The sequence below is a fragment of the Ovis canadensis genome, chromosome 4, assembly GCF_042477335.2.
Source record: "Ovis canadensis isolate MfBH-ARS-UI-01 breed Bighorn chromosome 4, ARS-UI_OviCan_v2, whole genome shotgun sequence".
NCBI classification, from domain to species: Eukaryota; Metazoa; Chordata; class Mammalia; order Artiodactyla; family Bovidae; genus Ovis; species Ovis canadensis.
In genome coordinates, this window is record NC_091248.1 from 113,311,146 (window position 1) to 113,331,671 (window position 20,526).

Consider the following 20,526-nt stretch of genomic DNA (forward strand, 5'->3'; position numbering starts at 1 on the left):
CAAAAGGTTTATAAGTACAGTCAAAAAGATATTTGAATGTTCTAAGAAAACATTACATAAAATTTTGGTGCCACAAACTTGAAAATCTAGATGAAATGAATGTTACATAGGAAACATGAATTACTGATACTGACCTAAGAAAAAGAAAACTTCAGTAGACTGGGTTGCACCAGGGGTGAGAGGTGGGACTGAGGACAGACATCTTCATATGCTTTTTACTGCTTCACTCCCACCTCTCAAGCTAGGATGATTAACCAAAAGGATTCTATCAAATATTCAGAATGAAGGTAATATGTATGATGTTCACATTTTTCCAAAATCAGAAAAGAAAGAATTTTCCCAATTCATTTTACAAGGTTAGAATAACCTGGGGACCAAAATCTCACCAAGAATCATTCAAAACTGTAGACCAACCTCTTAAAATACATAAATAAGAAAATATAACAACTGGTTCTAATGGCATATTTGTAAACCATATTGTGCCCAAATATGCTTTATTTCAGAAATGAAAAGTTATTTAAATACTAGAATATGTATTTATTAATAGAATAAAAGATTTAAAAAGCAGAAGGCCAAGAGCCAGTCATTATAGCATAAATCAGAGGCTGAAGAAGCAGCCAGTGTGGGCTCCAGTCAAGATAGGTAAAGAGGATTATTCTAAGCAAAGAAGAGGGACAGTGAGTCAACTGAAAAAAATGGGTTGAGTCTGTAAATTAAAATTTGGTGATCTTTCTGGTTTTTTTTTTTTTTCTGAAGGGTCCTTCAACTACAATAGGAAGGTCCATCGCATTGTGTGCTCAGTTGCATCCAACTCTTTGTGACTCTGTGGACTGTAGCCCACCAGGCTTCTCTGTCCATGGGATTTTCCAAGCAAGAATACTGGAGTGGGTTGGCATTTCCTACTCCAGGGAGTCTTCTCCACCCAGGAATCGAACTGACTCTCTTGCGTTTCCTGCACTGACAGGCAGATTCTTTACCACTAAGCTACCTGGAAAGCAGGAAGATCCTCCCTAAGCACAAATAATTCAAGCTGTTTAGTATTCCCCATGAGGCTCCTACTGGTGTGTTACCAGTAAAGCTGGAATTTAAAAACAAAATTAGTAGTACCTAATAAAATCACAGTTTTATTTGTGAAGTTGGCTGGTGATGAAAAGTCATATCAGCCCAGAGATTATACGTGAGAGATGAAAAGATCTCTCAGGAGAACTCAGCTGATCAACAGACAGTTGGGTTAGATAATACATATGGGCTTTGGCTGCAGATGGCCCTGAGGAGGAAATTGGCCCTTGTCACTCACTTGGTGACCTTGGGTCATTTACTTCAACTGTCCAAGAGCCTATATTCTCATCTGTAAAGTGGGGATAATATGACATATCTCTCAGGGCTGTTATGAGCATTAAATGAGATCGTGAAAATGAAGAAGTTAGAACAAAGTCTGGCATGTAGTAAAGCATAGTAGCCCTTACCTTATATTGATTATCGTTGTATTTGTTGAAACTGAGGCTGATGGCCAACCTTTCATGCGTGCTTTCTCCTCTGACCACCAGGGAGCACACTGAAGTTGCCCTTCCCAGGTGAGAAACACCTTAGTTCTCCAGTCTGAGACCTCAGAAATGCTCTGGGTAAGTCGCTCAGAAGAGCAAACTAACCTTCTGGAAAGGCATAAACAAATATCTGCTTTCCTCCTGATATGTTAGTTCAGCAAGGAGTGTGCAGGATAGAAGTTAAATAGTGGCTGAATAAAAAATTATATATGAACATCAAGGTACATTAGGTTTCTGGCATTAGGAAACGAGGTGATTTGAGGTATTAACTTTCTTTTTCTTTTATATTTCAGAATACTTAATTACTTCTTTGAAGTACTATTCTACACATAGTTTCATTTTCTCCCTCAAAAGAACACTGTGAGGCACACAGGACAAAGAACAAATTTTACCTATTTAACTGGTGTGAAAACGGAGGCTCTGAAAAGTTTAGTGACTCACTCAGAGTCAAAGAGGTATTTGGTGTCAGAATCTGAACCACCCGGATCTTAAGATATCATGCTCAGGAATGCTTTTTTCTTTCTTTCTTTCCCTACCTCCATCCATCCCTATTTCCTCCCCTCCCTTCTTTTTTTCCTTTTCTCTTCCTTCCTTCCCTCTAGCTCCTCCCCTTTTCTTCTTCATTATGCAGTATTTCACACATACATATGTCTGATCTAAACAAAATGAATGCCCATTAATCCTCCATCCAGCTTAAGAAATATGATACAGCCAATACTTGTGAAGCTCCACAAATTCCACCCCTAATTGTAATCACTCTCCTGGATTTTGCCATAATGGTTGCCTTTTCTTTCTAGTTAGATCATCGTATCACTTATGCATCCCTACAATATCTATATTGCTTTATTCTGCCTATTGATGAACTTTCTATAAATGGAATCATACATTCTGTATTCTTTTTGGCTAATATTATACATCTGAGATTCATTTCCTGTTGATGTGTACAGCTGTAGCTCATTTTCACTGCTTTAGAATACTCCAAAACCAGAATTGAAAGAGACACATGTACCCCAATGTTCATCGCAGCACTGTTTATAATAGCCAGGACATGGAAACAACCTAGATGTCCATCAGCAGATGAATGGATAAGAAAGCTGTGGTACATATACACAATGGAGTATTACTCAGCTGTTAAAAAGAATTCATTTGAATCAGTTCTGATGAGATGGATGAAACTGGAGCCGATTATACAGAGTGAAGTAAGCCAGAAAGAAAAACACCAATACAGTATACTAACACATATATATGGAATTTAGGAAGATGGCAATGACGACCCTGTATGCAAGACAGGGAAAGAGACACAGATGTGTATAACGGACTTTTGGACTCAGAGGGAGAGGGAGAGGGTGGGATGATTTGGGAGAATGACATTCTAACATGTATACTATCATGTGAATTGAATCGCCAGTCTATGTCTGACGCAGGATGCAGCATGCTTGGGGCTGGTGCATGGGGATGACCCAGAAAGATGTTATGGGGAGGGAGGTGGGAGGGGGGCTCATGTGTGGGAATGCATGTAAGAATTAAAGATTTTAAAATTAAAAAAAAAAAATAGAATACTCCATTGTATGAATATATCACACTTTATTCATCTGTTCTCCTACTGATGGGCATTTGGGTTGTTTTCCATTATGTGCTAGTCTAAACAAAACTGCATACAACTCTTGTACGTGTGCAAGAGTTCCTCCAGTGAAATTACTGACTCATGGAATGTACCTACCTACGCTTTAGTGGCTAATGCCAAATTGTTTTCCAAACCACTTGCACCAGTTCCCATAAGCCTATGAATTCCAATTAGTCCTTATTTTCATCAACTTGAAATTATCAGAAATTTTAGCCAGTTTCACACTTTGTGCTCATATATTGGATTCTAAACTCTGTTCTCTAATAAAAGGAACCAGAGTTTCTTGGGGGAAATGGTTGATTCCAGGGTCAAGGCAGGTAATATAAAGATGAGCTTAGAAAATCTTTTCCCAGATGGTAATAACATGCTCCAAAAGCAAAACAAAATACAGGGGCCAATGCAAAGTAGCTCCTAAGTGCCAGAGCTGGAACAATTTGAGCAGTAAAATAAATAATTATAGTGTTAGATTATAATTCATAAGTATAATAAATGAGCCAATACTGATAAAAATAATCAAATAAATAAGTAGTAGAAATAGGACAACTCTTCCTTATGATAGAATTTGAATATAAAAGGAAAGAAAAAAATAAAATCATACAATACCACAAAAATAACTTGAAGACAAGTTGTATCAATAGATGATAAAATTTGGTGGGTAAAAGTTTGAGGAGAAATAACATCTGCATGATTACAAAAAATCTCCAACATACTTATTAATTATAAAGGGAAAGACATGATTTTATGGTGGAGAAACTTGGCAGAAACCATATTAACCAACTGGGTTAACACCACCAATAATAAAACGTATCAACATCATGAACCCTGTGATATATGTCGCACTGAAGATAATAGTATTTCATGGTATTCTCGCCTAACCGGAGAACCTCAATCCAATCATGAAAAAATATCAGGCCAACTCAAACTCAGAGACATTTGGCAAAATCACCTACACACTTCAAGAATATCATGGTCATGAAGGACAAGACTGAGGCGCTATTACAGACCTCAGGGAACCAAGGACAATTAACAGTGAAATGCAATGTAAGATCCTAGATAAAGTCCTGGAATAGGAAAAGGACATTAGTGGGAGATTCGTGGCAAAATTTTGATAAGTTCTTCAGTTTAGCTAGTAGTACTGTACCTATGCTAATTTCCTGGTTCTAAGGATTATAGTATGCTTATGTCAGATGTTAACATTCGGGGAAGCTGGGTGAAGGATACATGAAACTGTACTAATCTGGCACCTTTTCTATCAGTCTAAATTTAGTCCAACATAAAAAGTTTTAAAGACAGTTCTGTTATGGGGAGGGAGGTGGGAGGGGGGTTCATGCTTGGGAACACATGTAAGAATTAAAGATATTAAAATTTAAAAAAAATAAAATAAAATAAAATAAAAAATAAAGACAGTTCTTCACTAGTCCAAATTTGTAAAATTGGTAACTAAGTGTGAAAAGAAATAGATGTAGGTGTATGAAAACAAAGGTAGAAGCAGAATATCATCTGTATCCTTGATTAATAGCCTTGCGATGAGGGTGAGAGAGTGAAAAAGCTGGCTTAAAACTCAACATTCAAAAAACAAAGATCATGGCACCTGGTCCTATCACTTCATGGCAAATAGAAGGGGGAAAAGTGGATTTTCTTGGACTAAAAATTCACTGTGGATGGTGACTACAGCCATGAAATTAAAAGATGGTTGCTCCTTGGAAGAAAAGCTACAACCAACCCAGACAGTGTATTAAAAAGCAGAGACATCACTTTGTCGACAAAGGTCCATATGTTCAAAGCTATGGTTTTTCCAGTAGTCACATATGGGTGTGAGAATTGGACTACAAAGAAAGCTGAGTGCCAAAGAATTGATGCTTTTGAACTGTGGTGTTGGAGAAGACTCTTGTGAGTCCCTTAGATTGCAAGGAGATCCAACCAGTCCATCCTAAAGGAAATCAGTTCTGAATATTCATTGGAAGGACTGATGCTGAACCTCCAATACTTTGGTCACTTCATGCGAAGAGCTGACTCATTGGAAAAGGCACTGATGCTGGGAAGATTGAAGGCAAAAAGAGAAGGGGGTGGCAGAGGATGAGATGGTTATATAGCATCACTGATTCAATGGACATGAGTTTGAGCAAACTCTGGGAGATAGTGAAGGACAGGGAAGCCTGACATGCTATGCAGTCTATGGGGTCACAAAGAGTCGGACATGAATTAATGACTAAACAACAACAATGCTTGAAAAAGTTGTTGGATAATGTGGCTCAAGCACGAATGAGGCAACAGTAAGCCTCTTAATACCATCCCCAAACCTAGACAGACTGACTACCCACCTAGACAGGCAGCACCAGAACCTAAGATCTATACAGCAAGGGCAGTGGCTTTATAAATAAGGTCACTCATGCACTTTCTCTCTGAAAGAAGCCAATTAAAGGAGGTAGAGGTCAGGTATACTCAAGCTTATTCTCCTATATTTACTAATGAGGCAGTTTTTTCCCATTCCCCTGAAGATAAGTAACCTTGAGAGCTACACAGATGCCAGCTATGTTAGACCAACACAGTTCCTTCCACATGGTAGCAAATATCAAGCACTAGGAATAAGCATTTCCTGCAATCCTCAGCTACAGAATGTTCCAGGTCAGTGATGTTGGTAGGGGAAGATTTTATACTTTAGATTCCATTCCTTTATTGATTATGGAACGATTCAGGTCTTCTATTTCTTCTTGAGTCAATTTTAGTAAGTTACATAGTTTTTATATACTTTTAAATTTAATCTGTATTTTCGAAATGTATTGCCATAAAATACCACCGCCTCTGCCCCATCTCTGGAAGCAAGTGTCGCCTTCTTGGCCTGGGGAGGCAGGGGTTGGCCAGCGGTGGGCATTTTATCTTTTGCCACCTATGATAATGGCTATTCCTATCCCCCCAGGGGTGGCAAGCTGTGGCTTGACCTCACAGACAAGAAGAGAGCCTCTAGTGAGAGACAGGATTGGGGAAGTAGGAGATCCCAACATCTGTGTGTTTGAAATATTACATAATTTAAAAATTCTAAAAAATAAAAGAATGATTGCTGCTGCTGCTGCTGCTAAGTCGCTTCAGTGGTGTCCGACTCTGTGCGATCCCATAGACGGCAGCCCACCAGGCTCCACCGTCCCTGGGATTCTCCAGGCAAGAACACTGGAGTGGGTTGCCATTTCCTTCTCCAAAAGAATGATTAAGGGTTAGTTAAGTGAAGGAGGTAATAAACACATCGCAGGTGGAAAGAGCAGCGTGTGCAAAGGCATGGAGAAATATCACTGGAAGTATGGATAACGTGCTTGATGAAGGTGCTTAGCAAGCAATGGAAGAAGAGAAATAGGAGAGTATTGGGGGAGGGGGTGAAACCATGTAACTCACACTGGGGCTTGAACCTACAGTCCTTTAATTGCGATCACACACCTGGTTCCAGGACTTAATGAAGCTCAGGTTCTTGAGGTCTCATTTATAGGAAGAATTCAGGGAGAGACAAAGTTATACGTAAGGAGTGAAATTATTTAGAGAGAAGCACACTCCACGGAGTGTAGGCCATCTCAGAAGGTGAGAGCGGCTCCAGGGTATGGGGTTGTCAGTTTTTATAGGGGTGAGTAGTTTTATAGGCTAATGTGTGGGAGGAATATTCCAGCTATTTGGGAAAGGGAGTGGAGACTTCCAGGAATTGGGCCACTGCCCCCTTTTTGACCCTTGCGGTCTGCTTTGAAACTGTCCTTGCACCTGTGGGTATGTCATTTAGTTTGCTGATATGTAACAATGATTGTATACTGAGGTTCAAGTCTAGCGGAAGACAATTCATCCACCATCTTGGAGCCATTTGGTTCTAGGCAGTTTATGTGGTGTCATCAGGCTATATAATTCTTCTTTTTTTTTAACATTGTTTATTTATTTTTGGTTGCATCTTGGAGCATGTGAAATCTTTCCCGACCAAGGATCAAATCAATGCCCCCTGCATTGGGAGCACAGAGTCTTAACCACTGGACCACAAGGAAGTCCCTATGGCATTTTTTTTTTAAAGGTTGTGCTCCGCCCCCTTCTCTCCTGTTTCAGGAGGGGGTATCAGAGTCAAATTCTACTGAAAGGAAGTCAAAAGAAGCTATAGCTGCCAAACCATTTAAAAGAGAGAGCAAAGAGAGGTGTTTGGTAGACAGCACATACGAACTCTCATTAAGCATCCCAGCGGAATATTTCATACTGAGCATGATAATGTAGCAAGAGCTTTACATACTCCATCCCATGTAATCTTTGCAATAACGCTGAGCTAGAGAGAGTAGATCGTTATTCCTCCTTCACATTGAGGTTAACTAACTTGACCAAGATCACACAGCTAGTAAATTACAGAGCCAGGAATCTGTCCACAGGTGTGTTTCTAAAGCCAATGTTCTTAAGAAAAAAAATATATATCATAAAATTCAGCCGTTTTTAGCATATAATCCAAATGAGTTTCAGTGAGTCTAATACAATTGTGAAACTATCTCCACAATCCAGTTTTGGATTCTGGCTAGAAGTCTACTCAATTTTTTTAACACTGCTCACTTTGCCTCTTCCCCTATGTATTTAAATTTCTCACATCCCATTGACTCTTCTCATCCCTAACCCCCCTCACACACTTAAGAACTCCCCCTCCCCCAGCCACCAAAACACCTTGAGTCCTCAATAATTGCACTTGAATTTGTTAGACAGGAATTCATAGTTCATGAGTTCTCTCTTACTGGGCCATGCTCCTTGAGGACAAGGACTAGGTTTCACTTTATTTCTCTTGCTCCTGGTATAGTTTATGGTCGGTATTAGAAATACTGTTAATTCTCTTCCTTCAAAACTTCAAAATTAGGAAGTTTAAGAACTTCTTGGGCTTTCCTGGTAGCTCAGCTGGTAAAGAATCAGCCTGCAATGCAGGAGACGTGGGTTCAATCCCTGGGTTGGGAAGATCCCCTGGAGAAGGGATAGGCTACCCACTCCAGTATCCTGGTCTGGAGAATTCCATGGACTGTATGGTCCACGGGGTTGCAAAGAGTCGGACATGACTGAGCAACTTTCACTTCACTTCAATTCAAGAATGTCTTAATACAATCTCTTAAACACTAGGCAACATTCAATGCCTAACTGGTTACTTTTTAGTTTAATTTGTTGTTTAAGACCAGATCCTGTGTATTTCTGATGGTTTCACTTGTTTTCTCCTTCCTTTTCCTATTTTTGTTCTTCTTTCTCACCCATTTTAGAGAAGGCAGAGAAACAAAGCATAAAGAAATTAAATGCTTTTGGGCAAAGAGGAATATATATACATACACATACACTTATCATTTTTAGATAAAAAAATGAATCATCTACCATAATATTTTGTTAAAAGTTGGCCTGTTATTAATATCCTGCCTAATATGGTTGGATCCGAGAACATAGGTTTTTTTTTCCTCAATTCAGTTCAGTCACTCAGTCGTGTCCAACTCCTTGTGACCTCATGAATTGCAGCATACCAGGCCTCCCTGTCCATCACCAACTCCCAGAATTTACCCAAACTCATGTCCATTGAGTCAGTGATGCCATCCAGCCGTCTCATCCTCTGTCGTCCCCTTCTCCTCCTGCCCCCAATCCTTCCCAGCATTAGGGTCTTTTCCAATGAGTCAACTCTTCGCATGAGGTGGCCAAAGTATTGGAGTTTCAGCTTCAGCATCAGTCCTTCCAGTGAACACTCAGGACTGATCTCCTTTACGATGGTCTGGTTGGATCTCCTTGCAGTCCAAGGGACTCTCAAGAGTCTTCTCCAACACCACAGTTCAAAAGCATCAATTCTTCGGCACTCAGCCTTCTTCACAGTCCAACTCTCACATCCATACATGACCACTGGAAAAACCATAGCCTAGACTAGATGGACTTTTGTTGGCAAAGTAATGTCTCTGCTTTTGAATATGCTATTTAGGTTGGTCATAACTTTTCTTCTAAGGAGTAAGTGTCTTTTAATTTCATGGCTGCAATCACCATCTGCAGTGATTTTGGAGCCCAAAAAAATAAAGTCTGACACTGTTTCTACTGTTTCCCCATCTATTTCCCATGAAGTGATGGGACCAGATGCCATGATCTTCGTTTTCTGAATGTTGAGCTTTAAGCCAACATTTTCAGTCTCCTCTTTCACTTTCAAGAGGCTTTTTAATTCCTCTTCACTTTCTGCTATAAGGGTGGTGTCATCTGCATATCTGAGGTTATTGATATTTCTCCCAGCAATCTTGATTCCAGCTTGTGCTTCTTCTAGCCCAGTGTTTCTCATGATGTACTCTGCATAGAAGTTAAATAAGCAAGGCGACAATATACAGCCTTGACGTACTCCTTTTCCTATTTGGAACCAGTCTGTTGTTCCATGTCCAGTTCTAACTGTTGCTTCCTGACCTGCATATAGGTTTCTCAAGAGGCAGGTCAGGTGGTCTCATATTCCTATCTCTTTCAGAATTTTCCACAGTTTATTGTGATCCACATAGTCAAAGGCTTTGGCATAGTCAATAAAGCAGAAATAGATGTTTTTATGGAACTTTCTTGCTTTTTTTCCCTACTGGTCCTAAAAATAATTTTCAAGGAAAGTTTTAGCAAGCTATAGATGCCTGGCCTTTATACACTTGCTTAACCTTTCAAGGGTGAAGAAACTAGGTCATTTGGCATTGTAGTTCACCTCAGCTGTCACTGAATGACCATGGGTCACAACCATCTGAGTCAGCACATCATCTCTCCAAGAACCATCAAGTGGTAGAGCCTCTGCCATAACTCATAAGTCTAATAATATTCTACAGAACACCACGTATGAGGATAGCTTTTCTGGCGAATTTTTACATCCTGTGGCCTACAACAGGTGACTTACCTATTCCTTCCTCTTATCTGACCTCACAGAGAGATGGTGGCAGAGACTAGTTAGGAGATTCAATGGGCATAGGGAGGTCAACAAGTGGCTGGAACTCACTCATAATTACCAAACTCATAACAAATTCTGCATTCTCATTATTCTTTACTTGAAAACTCACTAGTAAGTGAAGCCAGTCAAACTATTTCCTAAATTGAATTAATAAGGACTCTTTGAGGAATTAAATGGGGGATACAAAGAGCTTTGTCTCACTCAAGTTGGAGTCTCAGATCCACAGTAAATAGAGAGAAACAGGAGAGTAGCTTCTCTCCTCTAGGTACAAAATAGTACCTAGAAGTAGCTAGAAATGACGGATCTCAAAACTGCCAGAGAACACTTCTGATAAGAAGTTCTGGGACCTCAGATAGCCTCCAAAATGTTTATCACATACGTAGAAGATATTTTACATGACAGGGCTTAGCTGAGAAGCTGAAACTGATTTCATCTGTAAATATATTATCTTTTTGTCTGCTGTTGTGATTTTTTAAATTTTAGATTTCTTTTCTTTTTCCTTGTGTATTTCTTAAACCCCTTTAGGCTTCATATTATCTCAGTTCACTGGCATCTGTGGCCTGGCACCTGTTTTGACTAAGTCCATCACATGTCTTTCCCTACACAGTGCAGCCCCTGAAGCCTTATCTGCTAGGACCAGCCTTTGGCTGCCCTGGGAAGGCCTCCCAGTTGCTTGCTGCATCTGTTTTTCTCCAGAAGAAAACAAGAGAAAATTAGCAAGGTTGATTTTACCTTCCACATAAGGAATTATACTGGGGCCTTCATTTATTGTTGAGACTTTTTAAAATTTACTGAGTTCTTTTCGTGTATTAACTTATTTAAATAGTATAACTTTATGAGGTAGATACCCTTGTGCGTGTGTGCTAAGTTGCTTCAGTTGTGTCTGACTCTTTGTGACCCCATGGACTCTAGCCAGCCAGGCTCCTCTGTCCATGGGATTCTCCAGGGAAGAATACAGAAGTGGGTTGCCATGCCCTCCTCCAAAATACTCTTATAGTGGCCCATTATACAACAGAAGAAATAAAGCAAGGGTGTTGAAAACAAATTTGCCCAATATCATGTGGTTAATACAGGATAGAACCAGGACTGGAATCCAGGCAGACTGACCCTAAAGCCCACACTCTTACCCACTGTGCTACTGAATTTCCTTTGAACCTCCAAATCATGTTTTCCCCCTGCTGCATAACAACAAATTCCCAGGAACACACTTATATTAGAGATTCAGCCTGGGAATTATGAAAATTGGATTCGTCTTCTGCACTTTAACTACCTGTAAAGGAAGAGCATTCTAGGTAGGGAAAATGCTCGTGCAAAGGTCTAATGGCCATAGAGGAGAAGAAAGGCCAGTATTAGGGACAGTGGGAAGCCGCTGTGGTGTTTCAAGCTGGGGGAAGGAGGGGATTAGCTGTACCACAATGACAAAGCTCACCCTGTCTAGCTAAAAGGGGGCAAAAGTGGATTCCGGGAGATTTGTTACTGATAAAATCCAGCCATGAGGCAATGGTAGCTTGGGTTAGGGTATTGCTATAGTGTGTATGGCGGAGGTGGGGGTGGGGGGCAAAAAGCTATCTTTTTTTTTTTTTTTCTCCCTAAGTATTTATTTGGCTGCACAGGGACAGCTTGCAGGATCTTTAGTGCAGCATTTGAACTCTTAGTTGAGGCATGCAGGATCAAGTTCCCTGAGGGACTGAACCTGGGCCCTCTGCATTGGGAGCAGAGTACTAGCCAATGGACCACCAAGGAAGTCCCCCAAAAGTTGTCTTCCTGGTTAAAACTGTGATTTGATGATGCATACAGCCTTTAACAAAACACTCCAGAAATTACACTTCCAAATATGTTACTGCCTTCAAAGTGTCATATTGGGAGGTGATACACCCATTTTAACGATGCTGCATGGCTCTGAACAATTTTGTAAAGCCTCTTTTAGAACTTCCTTCAGAACCAGTTTATAACCAAACCAGAGAAAAAGACTTATTACTCTCTATACAGTCATACTATATAACTCCCCAAAGCTAAGGGAACTATGTAACATTGTTAAACTGATGCAGCTTAAAAGAACTTCCCTTTATGAGTCTAATTTCCCAACATATATAGTAAGAACGCTTCAGTAAGAAAACAAGCAAATAAATGGGGGGAAAAAAAGCTAAGTTGTTTGATTCTTCATCACAGAAGGAGGATACACTCTTCAGGCAAAGAAGAAGCCAACTTGGGAAACTTAGAGGCAGAAGAAATTCTTGGACAGTCAGGAGGGAATTTTTTTTTTTTTTTTTAAGGGAGCAGATAACCAATAAATCTTAGGAGACTGACAACACATTTCTCACAGGAAAAAAAAGAATGAAGTTATAGCCATTAGTTTTTAAAAGAAGTAGGAGCATGGTGGGGAAGAGTTCAAATTTCAGAACCAAGTCTAGGAGTCAAAGTCAGATGCTCTAATTAGCAGGTTTGCATAGATTCTCTCTGTGCCCTACTTTCCCCATCTGTAAAATGAAGACACATATGCCAGGAGTTGTGTAAGGTTTTATTAGTGGAGCCCAAGTCAATCACTCCCCCAATTTCTCTCATCTCCACACCTTTTCTTCAGGTTAAAGAACAGGAAACTTGGGGGAGGGAGGAAGGGGTGAAGGGGCAACCCTCCAGGAACTTTCAGGCTTCCCTGGCTTCAGCTTTCTTAGCTCTGCAGTGCCAGGGCACAGAGAGAAAAATGCCTGGCAACTTTATCAGCCTCTTTTCAACAGACATTCCCAGAGCACCCTGTTATTTAAGGAACGTAGCAGCCCGTTTAAGTCCCTGAAACTTTGAAAGTAACTGAAACAACCTCAACGCACAAGAGTAGGAGACTGGTTGAATTGTGAGACATAATACCCAAAGGTAGTCACATGATGGAATTGTAATTAGAGACTATTAAATGACATGGGGAGATGTTCATAATGAATTGTTTTTATTAAAAATAATTGGTTTATAGGGGAAAATTAGAAGGAAATAAGAATTGTTAACAATTTAACATGTTAAATTTAAAGAATTTCAACAAATTCTAAGTGGTAGGAATATGGGTGTTCAAAATTTTTTCCTTTATAAGCCTGTACAATGAACATAATATTTTTAACATACAGTATTATATATAAATCCAATATGGCATTTGAAAAACAACTCTACAGGGAGAAATTATGACCACTTTGTTCACCCTACGATGCTCCATGTTGAGACATATAGTTCAGACTTCTTAATACCACAGGCTCCTGGCCCCACAGTGGGTTTGTACCCTCTTCAGCATTCACATCTTGACAGTTACCTCTCTGGTTGGCAGCAAGATTAACAAAGGAAATTCCTGTCCTATAGCCTCTGCAGGAGGCCAGATCTCCACTTGAGTATAGAGTGGAAAGGGGAGGAAAGCATATGGCCCAGACTTTCTTGAGTTTGTAAAACAGGAGTATAATGTGAGTAGTTAAAATACATTTTATCACTGCTGTAGCTGTTAAGAATAACTACCATTTACTGAACACTTCCTTTGTGCTGGATGCCTCCTGCATCATCTAATTTTCATGACGGCCCATTAGGTATTATCTCTATTTCACAAATAAAGACACAGATAAAGAGGTCAGACAATGTGCCTAAGTTCCCAGTGCGAGGAAGTGGCAGACGTAAGGTGCTTCAAAGATTGCAATACTGTTTCAAAATGGCCTCCATCATTCTTTGCACTACTCTGTGAGATGAGCATTCTATGATTTAACTTGAGAAATGAAGGGACAGATGGCTTCAAAGGCCTTTCTGAAGTTCTTCATGGCTAATCCCAAAGGCCATTTCCAGTTTTTGGCTTCAGTAGAGGAGTTGTGTACTGAATGGGCCAATGGTGAAGCCAGACATTTTGGGTATGTTACCTCAGATGATGAGAAGCAGTTTTAACCTTGAAGAAGGCAGGGTGTGGCGGGAGACCAGCAAACAACCAGATCATGGTGGAAAGATTGCTAAGAAGATAATCCTGTACAGAGGATATAGGACCAGCTACTTTGGAGCCTGATGGAAGAAAGGAGAGAGCCAAGGCAGAAAAGCCTAGGTTCTTGAAGGAATTTGATGATTGGTGCACCAGCTCAACCCTACCTGTAAAAGATAGTGGCTCCATTCACACAGTGGTGAAATTATTTTGGCCCAGTGTGTAGGCTATCATAAAACTGTATTTTATTCAGGTCCTGAATAAGACACTCTGCTACTAATTCTTAAAGTACTATATGTGCTAATATTGACTTTTTGATATATTCACATAACAGAAAGAAAGACAACATGGCTGTAATAATTTACTGCATTTTCATTTCTTATTTGGGACAACACCAAATGTTTGAAGTAGTGAACTGGGACACTGAATTATTTGCATACTATCTATACTATCTGTTATATCAGAAGTAAATGCTCATGACTGGTCTTAATAGAAGTAAATTTTCAAAATTTTTGTTGTTTAGTTGCTAAGCTGTGTCGGACTATTTTGCAACCTCATGGACTGTGGCCTACCAGGCTCCTTGATCCATGGGATTTCCCAGGAAGAATATTGAAGTAGGTTGCCATTTCCTTCTCTAGGAGATCTTCCCGACACAGGGATCGAACATGGGTCTCTTACATTACAGGCAGACGCTTTTCCATCTGAGCCACCAGGGAAGCCCAGTGTATCCCTATATGTCAAATGCTATAAGATGGACATTTGTGAATGGCTGTATTTATTCTCCAGGGTATGGATGGTGGGCACTCTAAGTAGAGAGCTTTGATGTCAACCTGTAGGAAAGTTTCCCCTCACTCTGTCCTTACCTGGAGTTGAGTAAAGGAAGAGGAAGTGGGTAAGAGTATAGGATTTGAAAGCTGCATTCTTGGGAGTCCAGACTGGAAGTTGCCTCCTCCAGTTGTTCAGACCTGACCTCTAGTTAATGACAAATACAAGCTGAATTCAACTATCCCTGGATGGTATCAATCCCTTGTTGGAATTTGTCAAGCCTTGGATTTGTGCTCTCCCAGAAGGATCTGTTCTTTGAGATCCTAGGAGAAACTGTTATGCTCTAAGGATAAATGAGATAATAGAACTAACTACAAATGCTTAGGTCTTAATTCAACAGTGGATCACAGAGTTTAAAATGTGGAAATTACCTTTGCAAATGTATGTTTAATTATTCTGAGGATCTGGTTGCCTGTTAGGTATCTACTGGACTTGTTATGAGGATGAAACAGGAAAAACTCAAAAAGAAGACACTAAACACTAGGAAGGACAGCTTTCAGAAATACAGGAAGGGAAATTTCCCATGTGGTCAGGCAAACACACCAATCCTTACTATCTTTCTTGCCCACCAGAGCTTTTAAGCTCTGACAGTTAGGCTTCAAAGACTTGTGTGGTGGTTCAAGCCTACTTAGAAGTGTACAGGGCCCTGTGCTAAGCTTCGGGTATTTTCACAGGTTCCTCTTGTTCGGTAATTGTGGCCTCCAAATTTATAATTCTCATTTCACTCCATGTTCCCTTCATCTGTCCTCTAGGCTCTCAAGTGCCTTCCACGAAACATTTTTCTACCTCCAACCAAAACAGTGTAAGAGGACTGCCTAAGTGAAAGTGAGAGTCGTCCGACTCTTTGCGACCCCATGGACTGTCCATGGAATTCTCCAGGCAGAATACTGGAGTGTGTTGCCATTCCCGTCTCCAGGGTATTGTCCCAGCCCAGGGATGGAACCCAGGTCTCCCGCATTGCAGGCGGATTCTTTACCAGCTGAGCCACAAGGGAAGCCCCTGAATGCCTACGGGGAACCTACAAAAGTATTAGGAGAGAGTGAGGGCCAGTTACTGCTCGTAAGTCGGGCACTTTAAAGGCTTTTACTTTAATCACCGTTTAAAACACCAGGAAAGAAGGAGCCTTTCTCCGCGAGGAGTGCCCACCTTCATCCCCAAGCTGCAGTTTCCCATGAGTAAAGGGAAGCATCACCTCATCACTTCAGGATTCCGTCGACACTTCTCTAGTTGGCAGATAGTTCCTTGCCGACGCGTAAGCGCTTTCAAGCACCTCAACCTCCTAAGAGCTCCTGAGGTTTAGCTATTGCCCAGGAGACGCTCCGGGTTTTGTTTTTCTACGTCCCCGCCGGAACAAGCCCGCCCACTAGAGTCAGAACTAGCTCCTCACTGGTCCAGAAGTGTGCTCGTCTCCTCAAAGAGCCAATCAGAGCCTCAGTTTCTACTCAGGGGATTTGAAAAACGGAAAAGACCTTGACCTGTTCCTGGGAGTAGGGCGGGGGTGTGAATGATTGACAACTCGACTCTCCAATAGTCAGAGCCTTAGGACCTGCCCCTTCTGGCTCCAGGGCTAGAAAAGAGAGTCGATGCCGGCCGCAGTGATGAGCCCTTGGAGACGCCGGCTGTTCGGGTCTTCCGAAGAGCGGCTGCTACTGGTGGCCTTTTTGCAGGTGAGTGGTGGCTGTTGTTAATAGTGCTGTTGCGAAGGTTTTCTGTTTGTCAGTGATGTGGTGGTTTATTTCGGCGCGCTGGAGGGCCAGTTTCTTTCCTCCCCAGGTTCAGTCTGTGGTGGGAGTCTGGCACTCGCACGCCCACCGCTCAAGCTCCGACCCTCACTTATCCCCCAGGTCCCGCTCAGCTGTCCCTTTCTCAGAATAAGCCTGTCTAGTCTGCCAACGGAAAGGAGGACCCCGCGTTGGTAGTGGTGTCTTGACGGCAAGAATAAACAAGGAGTCGAAGGGAGTGATACTCTACACCCCTGGACGTCTCAGGTACCGGGTGTCAGTCAGAGCCCCGTCCATCGTAGGACTCCCCCTGAAAGAGCGCTTCCGTATGTTTTCAGGGCCTTGGCGCTATATTGAAGGCGATGGCAGACTTGGCTCTTGAAGGCTCAGTAGATAGAAAAAACCTGAACGTCATGAAAGGAGAACGGTAAATATCTGCAGTGGTTTCATGGAGAGTTCAAATCTGGAACTAAATCACAGGTTCTTTGAACCACTACACATGAAAAAATAAGTGTATTTCTTCTTCTTTCCAAGGGATGAAGGCCATGTTACTGGAGAAAGAGAGTAGAAATGCCAAATGGAAGTGAAATTCACAGTTGAGTTTTGAGAAATAATTGGTTGTTGGCTAACTTAACTATAACTCTCATTACCTTACCGCCTCCCAAATTATGGAGGCATAATGGCTTGTAAGTGGTATCAGAATGTTAACTGCCTACTTTGGGGGGGAAAAAATCAGATGCAATCTTTCACCAGTAGTTTCTAGGGTTTTCTATAATGAAAGCAGAACACATGTCATTTTGTCTTTTAAAACTGCCTCCCCTGAGGCCAGGGGACTAGGTTTGTTCTATCCTTGTATTCCTATGCACCTCGCATACCACAGATGCTACTCAATTGTGGTGGGGTTTAGAGAAGCATAATTCAGTCAAATGGTGTTGTGGAAGGAGCTCTGAGTTGGCAGTCAAGACACCTGGGTTTAGTCTTGAAGTTGTGTGATCTTAGTGAAGTGAAAGTCATTCAGTCATGTCCGACTCTTTGCAACCCCATGGACTGTACAGTCCGTGGAATTCTCCACACCAGAATACTGGATTGGGAAGCCTTTCCCTTCTCCAGGGAATCTTCCCAACCCAAGGATTGAACCCAGGTCTCCCACATTGCAGGCGGATTCTTTACTGGCTGAGCCACAAGGGAAGCCCAAGAATACTGGAGTGGGTAGCCTATCCGTTCTCCAGGGAATCTTCCTGACCCAGGAATCAAACCAGATTCTCCTGCATTGCAGGCAGATTCTTTACCAACTGAGCTACCAGGTGTAATCTTTCAGTTATCTGACTCTTAACTTCTGCCTCTTTAAAAAGTGGGTGTTGCATTAGATTATTTCTGAGGTCCAGGCCTGTGTTCAAAGTCTGTTTTAAACTAAAGATTCTTAAACATTTTCCACCACAAGTACATCAGCAAAATCTCATTACAGTAAATTCCTAACCAGTCTGTTAGCAAACAAAAGCTCCCAGCTATAAGGGTTGTACCTGGTTCTTTTGTGTCCATATTTAAACCAAACCAAGTGGGTCATTGTAGAAAGTTTGGTCGTTGTCCAGAATGAACAATGTATAGAAGTAAAACAGAAAGTGTCATCCTTTACTCCACTACTCAGACAGCTGCTGGTGGTGTCTGGGTAGATCTTTTAGTCTCTCTTCCTCTTTTGCCTTCTATGGTTGGTTGAAATTAAGTGGCACATTTCATTTTAAATTTATATTAAGTAATGACATCTAAATTCAGCCACACCTTCATCTTTGTCTTGTGCCTAGAGCACAGAGGACACACCAGCGTCTGAACTAATGATGGGTCACTTGAACGTCCTTGGAATGAAATCTGGTGTGAAGGGATATTTGTATGGGGAAATAGGACTAAAAGTATCACTGAATAACAAAACTCTTTAACTGAAATGTGGCCACAAATATGAAAAAAACATAGTTTATAAAATGTAAAATAAATGTTAGCCACTTTACCAAAGCATGTGAATTATAGAATATCACTTAGTATTTGGTATGCTTCTAGGACTGTATCTTACTGTCAACACCTCTGCCCTGAAACACATACAACATTTGATTGCATTCCTCCTTCCCCTATCTAATTTAACCTTTTCTCCTTACCCCCACCCTCATTTTATTTTATCCCCAGCTTTTGTTTCTGCTCATACCATCAGCAAGGTAGGATCACTTTCAAGGGCCTGAGCGTATCAGTCTTCATGTGTTAGCCAAAGTCTGCGCCATTCAACCAGAATACCTTGCATTCTTTGGTAGGGCGCTTCACCATCATCTCATTTACTATTCCTCATAGCCCCTTGAGAAACAGTAATTTCATTATCCTCATCTTTATGGACCAGGAACCTAAGGTGCAGCAGATAACTTAGTCAAGATGACACTGTCATTAAGTAGCAGAGCTGGGACTAAAGTCTAGGTTTCTTGACTTCCCACTTTTGGGATTTGGTGGAAATGGTTTGTTTTGACACAAATACTACTATTGTAGGGGAATAAGTAACCAGAGATAGGAAGGAGATGTCTTGAATGGGTATTCCTCACATGAGTGATGCCATGCCAGCTGGAACAGGCCACATGCCCCACGCACACACATTTCATTGCTGGACACTTCCCTGTAAATAAGGGTCTGCCTGCTATGGTTTGTTAACCTCTGTAACATGGGGTCAGTCAGGGCTGTTAGAAGGTATAAAGTTGGAGAATGACAGGGTAATAGTGTCTGGAAAACACCTATAAGTGATAGAGTTTGCTCCTGGTAAAACAGTTGTTCTTATAATGCAAATGCAAATGGAAAAATTACCATTCAAGCTTTTGGAAAAGTAATAGATGAGGAACAGGAGGTACTTTTGGATATAGGCATGTTTGAACTTTTCGTATTGAGCTGGGCCCGGAGAATCTTAGGAACTGAGCTCCAGATTTCGTTTCCCTTAAGAACTGTTCCTTTTTAATTTATCAGAAACTTGATTAACCTCTCTTTTTTCTGTCCTCAAGTCTAGCCAGTCTGTCTTCTGTAGAGCTAGATCCCTAATGCAGTGGGGGTTGAGAGTCATTCAAAGCTGCATAGTGAGGATTTAGACCTCCAAGTGGTGCAAACATGCAAACACCCAAATGCTCTAGGGTAGCATTTGAATATTTATTATTGAAGAGAAAGCTTTGGATCAAAGCAACTCTGGCTCTGCATCCCTTATTTTATATTGCTTCAACATTCTATCATTAATCACATTTCTTACTCAGTTTTTGGAAACAAAACAAGCTGAGACTGGACTTTATCCTATAATTTTCCCCACCTGTTCATGAGTTGCCAGGTATGTATTCACTTAAAGTGTGAAGCACTGTGACAATTTATAAAGATGTCTAATAAAAGTAAAGCATGAAGTTGGTTAACAAGATGAATATTTTTTTTCCTTATTGTTCTATCTTGAACCCATTATTAAGTAATTTGATGAAGCAAAATAAACTACTCAGACTGATTTAAATGTGCTCAGTATTGTCTTATGTGAAGGATTAAAAACAGTTATGAATGGGATTCCATTATTCAAAGTACTTGCAGTGCTGGCCAAGAATAAAATAAGGTGATTTTAATAATGTTGGGATTATCCTATGACAGGATGCTTAAATGTTCTGATGCTTAAAATACTGATGTGATTAGTAGATCTGAGTAATCGCAGCTAGACCAGGGTTTAGGAAGCTAAGACCTTCTGGCCTACTATCTTTCCAGCCCACAAGCTATGAATGGCTTTTGCATTTTTTTAATGGTTGAAATAAGTCAATGAATAACTATTTCATGTGCATAGAAATTATATGAAATTCTCATTTCCTTATCCATATGTAAAAGACCAAAAGTTCCAATATGTTTATTGGAACATAGCCTTATTTGTTTGTATACGCATTGTTTATGACTGCTTTCAACTACAGTGGCAGAATTGAGTGATTTTGAGACCATAT

General features: G+C 40.8%; 1 protein-coding gene across 6 annotated transcripts in view; it reads left to right on the forward strand.

Moving 5' to 3' along the window:
• Window positions 1-1,547: 1,547 nt before the first annotated feature.
• Window positions 1,548-20,526, forward strand: part of BPGM (bisphosphoglycerate mutase) — a 46,377-nt gene continuing 27,398 nt past the window's right edge. The window contains exons 1-2 of one of the 6 annotated variants that reach the window (XM_069588406.1): window positions 1,548-1,622; window positions 15,584-16,498. The gene's annotated coding sequence lies outside the window, so the exon portion shown is untranslated. Of the gene's footprint in view, window positions 1,623-15,583; window positions 16,499-16,675; window positions 16,980-20,526 lie in introns of those variants that run through there. The other 5 variants (XM_069588411.1, XM_069588407.1, XM_069588409.1 and 2 more) reach the window with 5 other exon arrangements.